General features: G+C 40.5%; 1 pseudogene across 1 annotated transcript in view; it reads left to right on the forward strand.

The window, feature by feature from the left end:
• The window catches only part of LOC148802903 (RAP domain-containing protein, chloroplastic-like), a 59,715-nt pseudogene that overhangs the window by 2,098 nt on the left and 45,538 nt on the right, over window positions 1-12,079 (forward strand). Inside the window, exon 2 of the transcript XR_016077244.1 lies at window positions 26-93. The product of XR_016077244.1 is annotated as an RAP domain-containing protein, chloroplastic-like (transcript). The remainder of the gene's footprint in view (window positions 1-25; window positions 94-12,079) is intronic.

The raw sequence follows: 12,079 nt of genomic DNA on the forward strand, positions 1-12,079 counted from the left end.
ATCTTTTTATCTTTTGACTTGGCAGGGACCCCTTTAGGCCACACCATGCTGAAGCACCCCTTTTGGAAACCAGTGTCATTGTCTTACCAAGAGGCGAGTTCCAAATTGCCAAATATTTTGATGTCTTCTATATTTTTAGGGAAAATTCTTAAAACTCCCCTGTGCTTTCTGAAAAAAAAAAAATAAATAAATAACCTTAAACTTCCCCTCCATTTTGACCTCTGCAAAAACTTCCCTTCATGTTTCAACAAAGTATGCAAACACACCCTTTCCATTAATTGTCTTCACATAAAGCATTGACATAATGCTTTATAATTTTTAGAATCCTGTTTTTTTTTTTTTTCCATTGGAAAAACTTTATTTGGATGAAGATTTATGAATTACCTCCAAAAAGTGATTATTTGTTTTATTTAAGTAGATTCCATCGTTCACTTCATTGAGTAAACAAGAAAGGCCAAGTTGGAGTTGAATTTAAACCTCCACTATTAGCAGAAATGCCATACTCAGGCAATCTTAAGAGAGAAAATGGTGTTCAAGGTGATTAGGTGAACATTCATAACAAGGGAATAGTCATGATTTTAACATCTCCATTACAGGATAATTAACAAGGAGGGTGCATTTACATATTGATTTGAAACATGAAGGGAGGTTATTGCAAAGATCAAAGTACAGGGGAATATTAAGTATTTGTTAGAAAACACAAGGGAGGTTTAAGTAATTTTCCCTGTCTTTTAAGATGCCCAAGATACAGATGCAAACATTTTCTTTTGAGAGAAAAGGTAAAGTATTTCATTCATTCATTGAACTATCTGAGAAAGAATGCAACCTTGCATGGATATGAATATAGGACCAATTACCATTTCTGGAGATCCAGGGCATGGATATGGATACAATTCTCCATTTAACATGTTATATTTAGTTTATATGGTATTTGAATACATGTATGTTCAAAAGGTTTTTATAGTACGATTTGTTAAAATGTGCCATCTATGCATTCTATACATGTTCATTCTGTAAATTATACTCTAGAAGTGCCACAAAGCATCTGAAGTCATATCAGAATATAAGGTATTGTCCTGTCCAACATGAAAGGATGGTTTATACTTTACAATCATGTGTACATCACATACATGGTTTCAACTTGCTGCTGGAGGTGAAATGGATGTTGCATTTAGTGTACTATTAAATGATAATGAATACAAGGAAAGTCAGAATTAGATATTCGATACTTCATCTGTGCTGGAGTGGGAAAGCATAACTAAATACAATAACACTAAACAATCAAAATAATATATAATTGATTATATTAAACCAGGCAAGCCTTAGTGCATTGCAGATTGACAATTGATGTCTAAATTTTTCCCTAGGACTACAAAGCTCTTTAGTCACATACTATGGAATCGCCAAGGAGAAGAGTCCCCTCAAATGTTATGGTGATGCCAGTGGTCGCACATATCAAACATGGGTATGGTGCCCATTTTGAATTTTCAATGAAACTTTAATATCAAAAACACAAGTTGATCATTTTGGAAGCCTAAGAACTCAATGCCCCTTATCATCATCTCTTAAGTATCCAACGTCAATCCATGAATTTTCCTCCACCATCACACACTCTACACTAGTAGAAACTATTAGCCTAAGGCAATGAAGTGGAACCTTCATTTCAGCTCAGATTAAATTACTGTTGTAAGGCTTATTTAATTGTTACTTTATAGCTGCTGTTAGTAGGCTGACTTCTTAGGATACTGTCAGTTAGTTACTTGTTTTTTTTTCTTATTATTTTTGGTTCTAGGGTGTGCCGCTAGGGGCATACTTGTAATTTCTATTCCTTTATTAAGTTAATATAAATAGAAGACTGGCGGCAGCCAATAGCATCTTTCTTCTTTCAATCGCACCTCTCTTTTTCTTTTCTTTCTTTCTCTCTCTCTCTCTCTCTCTCTCTCTCTCTCCCACTCTCCATAAATCATTACATGGTATCAGAGTAGGTTTTCTGGGCTGTAAAAGACCTACGATCCCTCCTGTTTTGAGCAAGGTTTCCTTCTTTAAAAGTTTTGGACGTGGAAGACAGGGAAACCCTAGTAGGTTACTAGTGGAAACCCTAGCAGTTTTCTGGCAGCAGTTTCTGTGGAAACCCTAGCAGTTTTCTGGCAGCAGTCTCTATGGAAACCCTAGCAGTTTTCTGGCGGCAGTTTCTGTGGTTTTTTCCTTGGTCGTAATACCAAGAAAATCCTAGTCGGAGAAGGGCAATGTTGGTACAGACTCCCTTCCTCCTCTGTTCGATGCTGTGAAGTCAAGTTCAGGTTAGCACCTTCGTACAAGTGCTGAACAGGTGTGTTTTTTGTTTCAGTCTTCTTTGGTCGATGGTGTGTAGGGCTCATTCCTTTGTTATATAGGTATTTGTTTGGATGTTGGATGGTTAGACTGTATAAACTACAGTCAGACTGATAGTAATGTCTGTCTTGGTGGTGTTGAACTGATTACCGGGCTGGTTTAATGACTGGTTGTGTTGACTAAACCTTCTCAGAGTTGTTTTCAGCAGTGTTTTTTGGTCTCTTGCTCACATCCTAGAAGTAAATTCCTTGAGGGTTGGTATTCTGATTGTGGCTGCTGTGTAGTTGGGTGGTGTTTGGATTGTTTTTCAGTAGTATCCGATGGAAAATTATGAATCAACTTCATCGGGGGCTACACCAACCCGTAGCACAGCGGGTATGGGAGGTGAAAACATGGTTTTTCCCATGCCAATTACCCCTTTAAACGGTCTGAACTACTTGGAGTGGGCTAAGAGCGTAAAACACTATGTAACGGCAAGGGGTAAAGCTGGTTACATTAATGGAAGGGTGAAAGAACCCAAGGGTTACTCCCTTGTTCAATTGGAAGGGTGAAAGAACCCAAGGGGTAAAGCTGGTTACACTAAGAAGCAAAGAATTGCCTACGGTTCACGAGGTATACTCCCTTGTTCAATTGGAAGAAAGCAGGCGGAATGTAATGGTTACAACTGAGGGGGAGCAACAAGTTGCTTTGGCTGCAATGAATAATAACTCCACGGGAAAGAAAAGTGACACTAAGAAGACTGATGATAAAGATAAGTTGTTCTGTACCCACTATCAGCATTCACGATATACACGTGACACTTGTTGGGACATCCACGGGAAACCCAAGTGGGCAGCAAAGAATCAAGAGCAGGGTAAAGGCCAAGGTCAGAAGAAAATGAACACAACACATGTGGCAACCCAAGATACTCAGGTTGCCGGTAGTACCCAGGACCACCCTAATAAGTCTGACCCCAAGGAAGATATAATGAATTCCTTCAGAGGGCACTTGGAATCTTATGGTAGGGCTTTGCGACAAATGGACAACTTAGTCACTGGTACTCCCTCTACTTCATTTGCATCTATTTCAGGTAATACGGCTTCTGCATTCCATGTCACTCCCACGGATTCCCCTTGGATCATTGACTCAGGGGCCTCCAACCACATGACCGGTAAGCCAAACTTGTTTCAGTCTTATAGCCTTTTGTCAGGAAGGGATAGAGTGAGACTTGCAGATGGTTTTTTTTTCTTCCATTGCAGGCCAAGGATCAATATCTCTTCCCCATGGACTTAACCTGAATTGTGTATTGCATATCCCTCAACTTCCTATAAATTCGCTTTCAATTAGTAGCATTACAAGCTCCTTGGACTATAGTGTAACCTTTTTTGCTGACTCATGTGTTTTTTAGGACCTAACTTCTGGGAGAACGATTGGTAGAGGAAGCCTAGTGGATGGTTTCTACATTCTCACAACAAAGCTGGTCTCTCGGTGCCATCCTTAGAGTCACATAGCCAGTCAAATAAGAGTCAAATTTTTTTGTGGCATAGTCATTTAGGTCATACTTCTTTCGAAATAATAAAGTCTTTGTTTCCAGTTTTATTTAAGTCATGTTCAGTGTCAGAGTTCATGTGTCAAACGTGTCAGTTGAGCAAACAATGTAGAACAATTTTTCACTCAAGTAATAAAAGATCAAATGTTCATTTTCATGTTGTGTATTCTGATGTATGGGGGCCTACCAATGTAATCTCTGAGGGCGGATATAAGTACTTTATCACATTGATCGATGATTACTCTCGCTATACATGGGTAATTCCTATGCGTAGCAGAGACGAAGTTCCAAAGATAGTGAAAGACAGATCTTCCAATCCAATAATGCAAAGGAATACTTCCATGGGGAGCTCAATGAGTTCTTTGCCTCCCACGGATATATTCATAAGAGCTCATGCGCCAGAACACCACAACAAAATGGTGTTGCAGAAAGGAAAAACAGACACCTCCTTGAGGTAGCTCACTAGATGATGTTACATATGAATGTTCCATAAAGGTTTTGGGTGGATGCTATACTTGCAGCTGCTTATGTCATCAATCGCGTGCCCTCCAAAGTGCTGAACTACATGGCCCCTCATCAGTTATTGTACCCTCAGTCTCCTTTATTTTCCATCCCCATGAGAGTCTTTGGTTGTTGTGCCTTTGTCCATGATTTGTCTCCATCCCGAGGTAAGTTAGACCCTCGGTCCATTCCTTGTGTCTTTCTGGGGTATCCCTCCTCTCAAAAAGGGTATCGGTGCTTTGATCCAGTTAGTTGTAAGTTTTTTGTGTCTATGGATGTGTCCTTCTTTGAGTCTGAGCCATTCTTCCCTTCTCCTCAGGGGGAGAGTAGTAGTGTGGAAGAGGAGAAACAGGTTCAGGTATCTCTTCGTTCTATTTCGGACCTTATTCCTTTTCGTGTCTTCCAACGTACACGTCATAGAGATCAGCGGTGTGATAGAGATATGGAGTAGCCAAACACTGAGCAACCTTGACATTCCTATTGCCCAACGAAAGGGAGTCAGGTCATGCACTACCAAACACCCCATTGCCCATTTTGTCTCCTATGATCACATTTCCCCCTCATACCGTGCCTTCCTATCTGCAATTGATTGCACCCCTGTTCCCAGAAATGATGCAGAAGCCTTAAAATGCCCTGAATGGACAGATGTCATGAAGGAGGAGATTAATGCTCTTCACAAAAATTAGACTTGGGAATTGGTGGATCTTCCAAAGGGGAAAGACCTTGTGGGGTGTAAATGGGTGTTCACGGTTAAGCACAAGGCAGATGGAACAGTTGAAAGGTACAAAGCAAGATTAGTAGCCAAAGGGTACACACAAGTATACGGGGTTGACTATGATGAGACTTTTGCCCCAGTGGCTAAGATGAACTCAATTAGGGTTCTTCTGTCCTTAGCTGTTAATCTTGATTGGGAATTGCATCAATTGGACATAAAGAATGCTTTTCTGAATGGTGACTTAGAGGAGGAAGTATACATGGTTCAACTCTCTGGATTTTGTGCCTAGGGGAGTGAAAATAAGGTGTGCAAGCTGTGAAAGTTTCTTTATGGCTTAAAACAATCTCCCAAAGCCTGGTTTAGTAAGTTTCACATGGCAGTTCAACAGATGGGCTTCGAACAATGTTAGCCTGATCATACACTCTTTGTGAAAAGATGTCAGGAACAGGTTGTTGTATTGATAGTATATGTGGATAATATCATCATTATAGGAAGTTGGAGCTTAGAGATACAGAACTTGAAACAACCCCACTGTCAAAAAGAAAAAAGACCTCAAGAACAGTTCGTACAGCCCCCCAAAAACAGCCAAATATAAGTAACAATCCACAATCTTGTTACAAGGATGTTTCGGCAGTTTTGACAGTCCAAGAAGGAGTGAAAAACAGCCCAGAAATTTCTGGGTTAAACCAGATTCAATGGTAGCCTAAGGTAGTACAGAACAACCAGAGTTTTCGGACACTTCAACAGTCCAAACACAGCCGAGAGTAATACAGAACAACCAGAGATTTTTCGGACACTTCAACAGTCTAAGCACAGTCGAAAGTAATACAGAACAACCAGAAAACTGAGCACAACTTACAGTTCGAGCTTCAAAACAGAATCGAGCTATTCCCCTTCCTTTCCTTTTTCTTTGATTCTTCTTGGCCACCGAACCACTCCTCCAAGAGATTCTAGTCTTGGGCACTTCCAATGACCTCCAAGAATCAGGCAATACGAGCCTAAGCTTCCAGCCTGAGAATATTGAAGTTGGGGTATGCTCTGATACTATGAAGAAAACTAAAGAAATGAGAGCTTGAGAGTTCGGCAATGAGGGTCTGAGAATGAGAGTTTCGAACCTACACTCTCTCAGCACCCTAACACTATTTTATTAAGATATATTTGAATAATTACAAGGAGGCCCTTAGTTGGGCAAGAATTTACAAAGAACTTAATATAGACAGGACGGGCCCAGAATAAGGCCCATTACAGAAAAACATAAATAACAAGAAGGAATAAACAACCTATGGGCCATTCGGCCCATCATCTCTACAGTTTGGAAGGATGATCAGTTACCTAGAGGGTGTGGCCTCTTCTTCCAACCCTCCAAGAAATTCAATCTTGTAGAGAAGATGGGCCGAATGGCCCATAGGCTGTTATTCTATGTTATATTTATGTTCTTCTCTGTAATGGGCCTTATTTTGGGCCCATACTCTTCTATGCTCTGTTTTTGTAATTTCTTGTCCAACCAAGGGCCTATCTTGTTATTACTCAAAGATTAAGTTAATAAAAGTGTATTAGAGTGTTAGAGGGAGGTTGAGTTCGAACCTCTCATCCTCTAACCCTCCTTGCCGCAACTCTCTCTCTCTTAGCTTCTCTAATCTTCTCTTGATTGTTCTTTCTGGTTTTCTTGCATAGTCACATACTTCTAGGGCTGTTTTTCATCTTGGTATTAGAGCAGGCCTGAGCTTGGTGTGGCTCTCATGTGGTTATAGTCCAGCCGACTGCATGAGGGTGTTCTAGGGCTGGAAGTTTAGATTCATTTGCCTGATTCTTGGAGGTCATTGGAGGGTGCCCAAGACTCTATTCGCTTGGAGAATAGCTCGGTGACCAGGAAGAATCAGAGAGAAGGATTGTTCGGCCTGATTTGAAGCTCAAATCAGAGATTCATACAACTGTAAGTTGCTTTAGTTTTTACTAGGTTATTTTTTTTGATTTGGGGAGCTGCGAAAGCCATACTTGTTTAGACTCAGTGGTACGAGTCTCTACTTCAGTTCAGTTACTTCTTGGACCTATACGAAGTGCTCTTGAAGTGATTCTTACTAGTTAACAGTGGGGTGTTGACTACTGCATACATAGTGTTTGTAGAAAGGCCTCTTAAGTACTATGGACTGTATTTTGCTCTCTTTGGGGCAATTATTGTTGGGAACCTAGAATTCCTAACTAGAAAGGAATTCCAATCAGATACATAGTGTTTGGAGGTCTGTTGGTTGTCTCTTGAAGGCTGAATCAGACCTTCTTCTTCTTGAAAGAGATGCCACTAAACTTGGTTCTCACGGCTGTTAGGTCTGAACTGAGTTTGTGAGTTGCTGTGTTTGTTGCCGATTCAACTCAATTTGAGTTCATCAACAATCAGTACACTAGTGGAGGCTTATCGAAACCCTAATTGAAGCTTTTACATGATGGACTTCTCAGATATTGAGAGCAAGAGTACTGTTGAATATGGACATACTTTGGGAACCCCAACTAATTCTTTGTTGGCTGTAACCACAGTTAAATTGGATGGAACCAACTATTGGCATGGTCACAATCCGTGAAAATTCATATTTGTAGTAGAGGAAAGTGAGGCTTTATCTCTGGGAGCAAGAAAGCTCCCCCAGAGGATGATCCCTCTTATGAGAAATGGGTGCAAGAGAATTACACCGTGATTGGGTGGCTCGTGAATTCAATGCAGCCACAAATTAGTCAACATTATCTCTGGATGAACTCAGCTAAGGAAATCTGGGATAGTGTTGCAGAAACATACTCCTAGAAACTGAATGTAGCCAGAGCCTATAAACTGAGTGATGTGAAGAATCTAAGACGGGGGGAGAAATCCCTTGCGGCATATTTCTCAACCTTGATTAAATACCAATTTGTCAAAGCTACGGACTCCTTACTCCTATCTTCCACCCCTCATGTACCTAGATTAAATACCAATTTGTTATCTGTAAGTAGCTTAACCAAGTCATTGAATTGTTGTGTAACATTTTTTCCTTCTCACTGTGTTTTTCAGGATCTGGAGTCTCGGAAGGTGATTGGGAGTGGCCATGAAGCGAATGGAATATACTTGCTTGACATTTCTGGACAATGCCTTGATCATCCTAAGAATGCTGCCTTTGATTCTACCTCTTCAGAGTTTGTCAGTTGATTAAATACCTTGATTAAATACCAATTTGTCAAAGCTACGGACTCCTTACTCCTATCTTCCACCCCTCATGTACCTAGATTAAATACCAATTTGTTATCTGTAAGTAGCTTAACCAAGTCATTGAATTGTTGTGTAACATTTTTTCCTTCTCACTGTGTTTTTCAGGATCTAGAGTCTCGGAAGGTGATTGGGAGTGGCCATGAAGCGAATGGAATATACTTGCTTGACATTTCTGGACAATGCCTTGATCATCCTAAGAATGCTGCCTTTGATTCTACCTCTTCAGAGTTTGTCAGTTGAATCATGTTGAATCATTGTCGTTTGGGTCATTTGCCTTTTTCTGCTTTAAGTCATCTATTTCCTGAACTGTTTAACGGAATCAGTGTGTCCAGTCTTAATTGTGAGTCGTGTCAGTTATCAAAGCATTGTAGATACAATTATCCATTGAGCAATAAAAGATCCTCTTTTCCTTTTAATATTGTGCACTCTGATGTGTGGAGGCCTTACCCCTTATCTTCTTTGGGGGGCTACAAATATTTCATCATGTTTATTGATGATTTTTCTAGATTCACTTGGATATACCTAATGAAATCTCATGATGAAATTCCAAGACTTGTGAGGCAATTTCATGAATTTGTTTTAACTCAATTTGATACAAGAATTAAGATTTTCAGATCTGACAATGCAAAAGAGTATTTTGAGAAGAATTTATCCTTGTATCTCTCTGACATGGGAGTTATTCATCAAAGTTTCTGTGTTAGAACCCCTGAACATAATGGAGTTGCTGAAAGAAAAAATAGGCATATTGTTGAAGTTGCAAGGAGCATTTTGTTTGTCTCACATGTTCCCACAAGATTTTGGGGTGATGTTGTTCTCACTGCTACCTATCTCATAAACCGTATGCCATCTAGGGTTTTAGGGTTTAAATCCCCCTTCAATCTTCTTCATCTAGACAAAGATCTCTTCCCGATTCCTCTCCGTGTGTTTGGCTGCACCTGTTATGTTCACATTCCAAGTGCCCAGAGACATAAGTTTGAACCAAAAGTCCACAAATGCATCTTCCTTGGTTATTCCCCCACACAAAAGGGTTACTGTTGTTTTGATCCAAAGACTGGCACTCGATATGTTTCAATGGATGTTACCTTTGATGAACTTTCTCCTTTTTATGAGTCCTCTCAAGAAGGACATTGTCAACAGGGGGAGAGTTTGTCACAAGTGTTTGCTCTTCCTCTTCCTCTTCCTCTCCCTTTCCCAGTTGAGTCTCTTGATGAGCTTGTGTCCTCCTCGTCCTACCCACAATCCCAAAGTGTATCAAAGGCAAAGATCCAGGAATGAGTAAGTTGTTTCCCTTACAACAGATGAGCCTCATACACTTCCAATCACAGATGAGACAACAAGTGTTGTTTCAACCTCTTTGGAACCATCTTTCCCGGATCTTGATGTTCCCGTTGCTGTTAGGAAAGGAAAACGGAAGTGCACTGCACACTGCATTTCCAAGCACCTTTCTTATGATCTACTTTCTCCTTCATACTTTGCCAATCTCTCTTCAGTTGCTTCTAACCCTATTCCTAGGTTTGTGTCAGAAACTCTTGAGATTCCAGATTGGAGAGATGCCATGAAATCTGAAATGGTTGCCCTAAACAAAAATGATACTTGGGAAGTGGTGGATTTGCCTGAAGGGAAGGATCCGGTTGGTTGCAAGTGGGTCTTTACCATTAAATACCAGGTTGTTGGGACTATTGAGAGGTACAAGGCCAGACTGGTTGTCAAAGGCTACACACAGACGTATGGGATTGATTACCTGGAGACCTTTGCTCCTATTGCTAAGATAACATCTATGAGGATTCTCTTATCTCTGGCAATTCACTTTGATTGGCCCCTTTATCAGTTGGATGTAAAGAATGTGTTTCTGAATGGTGACTTACATGAGGAGGTCTATATGTCTCTCCCTCCAGGAATGTATGGAAGTGATATGCAAGGAAAGGTATGCAAATTGAAAAATCTCTTTATGGCCTCAAACAGTCTCCTAGAGCATGGTTTGAGAAATTTAGAACAGCACTTGTTAAATTCGGCCATACTCAGACAAAGTCAGATCATACTCTTTTTGTGAAGAGAAGTGAATCTCTGGCAGTATATCTCATTGTGTATGTTGATGACATTGTTGTGACTGGTAATGATGCCCCAGGAATTCGTGCTCTTAAGTCTTTCCTTCGTACAAAATTTGAGATTAAGGATCTGGGGGAGTTGAGATACTTCCTTGGCATAGAAGTTGCTAGATCCAAGGATGGGATTCTTATCTCCCAAAGGAAGTATGTCTTTGACTTGCTCTTTGAAACAGGGAAGATGGGTGCTAGACCAGCTGCAACTCCTATTGATATGAGTCACAAACTTTCTGTTTCAAATGGAACACTGTTGGAAGATAAAGGGATCTTTCAGAGACTTCTTGGGAAGCTCCTGTACCTGTGCATCACTTGGCCAGATATTGCATATGTTGTCAGTTGTATTAGCCAGTTCATGCATGCTCCTCGAGATACTCATATGGCAGTTGTAGAACGAATTTTGTGTTATTTGAAAGGCTCTCCAGGAAAAGGGATTCTGTTTACCAAACATGGACATCTAAAACTTGAAGCCTATATTGATGCTGACTGGGCTGGAAATATTGATGACAGAAGATCTACTTCAGGGTATTACAGTCTGGCGGCTGGTAATGTTGTCTCTTGGAGGAGCAAGAAACAATCAGTTGTGGCCCGATCCTCAGCAGAAGCAAAATATAGGGCCATGGCACATGGAGTCTCTGAACTGTTGTGGCTAAGGTCATTGATGGAAGAACTTGGGATTGATCATGACAAGCCAATGATGTTGTACAGGCTGCCATCAACATTGCCCACAACCCTGTACAACATGTTAGAAGTAAACATATTGAGGTTGATAGACACTTTATTCGAGAAAGAGTCTCTTCGGGTGAAGTGTGTCTTCCATTCATTACTTCTGAAGGACAATTGGCAGATTTTCTCACCAAGGGTATTCCCAAGGCAAGGCTTCAGCATGGCACTAGCAAGCTGGGCATGATTAACATCTATGCTCAGCTTGAGGGGGAGTGTGGAGAAGATGGGCCGAAAGGCCCATAGGCTGTTATTCTATGTTATATTTAGTTCTTCTCTGTAATGGGCCTTATTCTGGGCCCATACTCTTCTATGCTCTGTTTTTGTAATTTCTTGTCCAACCAAGGGCCTCTCTTGTTATTACTCAAAGATTAAGTTAATAAAAGTGTATTAGAGTGTTAGAGGGAGGTTGAGTTCGAACCTCTCATCCTCTAACCCTCCTTGCCGCAGCTCTCTCTCTCTTAGCTTCTCTAATCTTCTCTTGATTGTTCTTTTTGGTTTTCTTGCACAGTCCCATACTTCTAGGGCTGTTTTTCATCTCTACATTTGCTCATTCAGGTATACGGGCTTCTGCCAATCATGCAACTATTTCAAGTAATCGTAGGATCCCTTGCATTATTGATTCTCGTGCTTTTGATCATATGACCAACATTTCCACTTTATTTGTTTCTTATGATTTACTTCCTAGCCGTGACAAAATCCCCTAGATGATTACTCTCTTGCTCCTATCTCTAGCAAGGGAACCATGAAGGCTACATATTCCTTAGTACTTATTTCTACTCTTCATGTACCCAAGCTAAATACAAATTTGTTATATGTAAGTAGCCTAACCAAGTCTTTGAACTGTTGTGTAACCTTCTTTCCTTCCTATTGTATTTTCTAGGATCTGGAGTCTCAAAAAGTGATTGGGAGTGGCTATAAGGCGAATGGAATATATCTATTGGACACTCCTGAAC

The sequence above is a fragment of the Nelumbo nucifera genome, chromosome 1 (genome assembly GCF_055504915.1).
Source record: "Nelumbo nucifera cultivar China Antique chromosome 1, China Antique-T2T, whole genome shotgun sequence".
Lineage (NCBI taxonomy): Eukaryota > Viridiplantae > Streptophyta > Magnoliopsida > Proteales > Nelumbonaceae > Nelumbo > Nelumbo nucifera.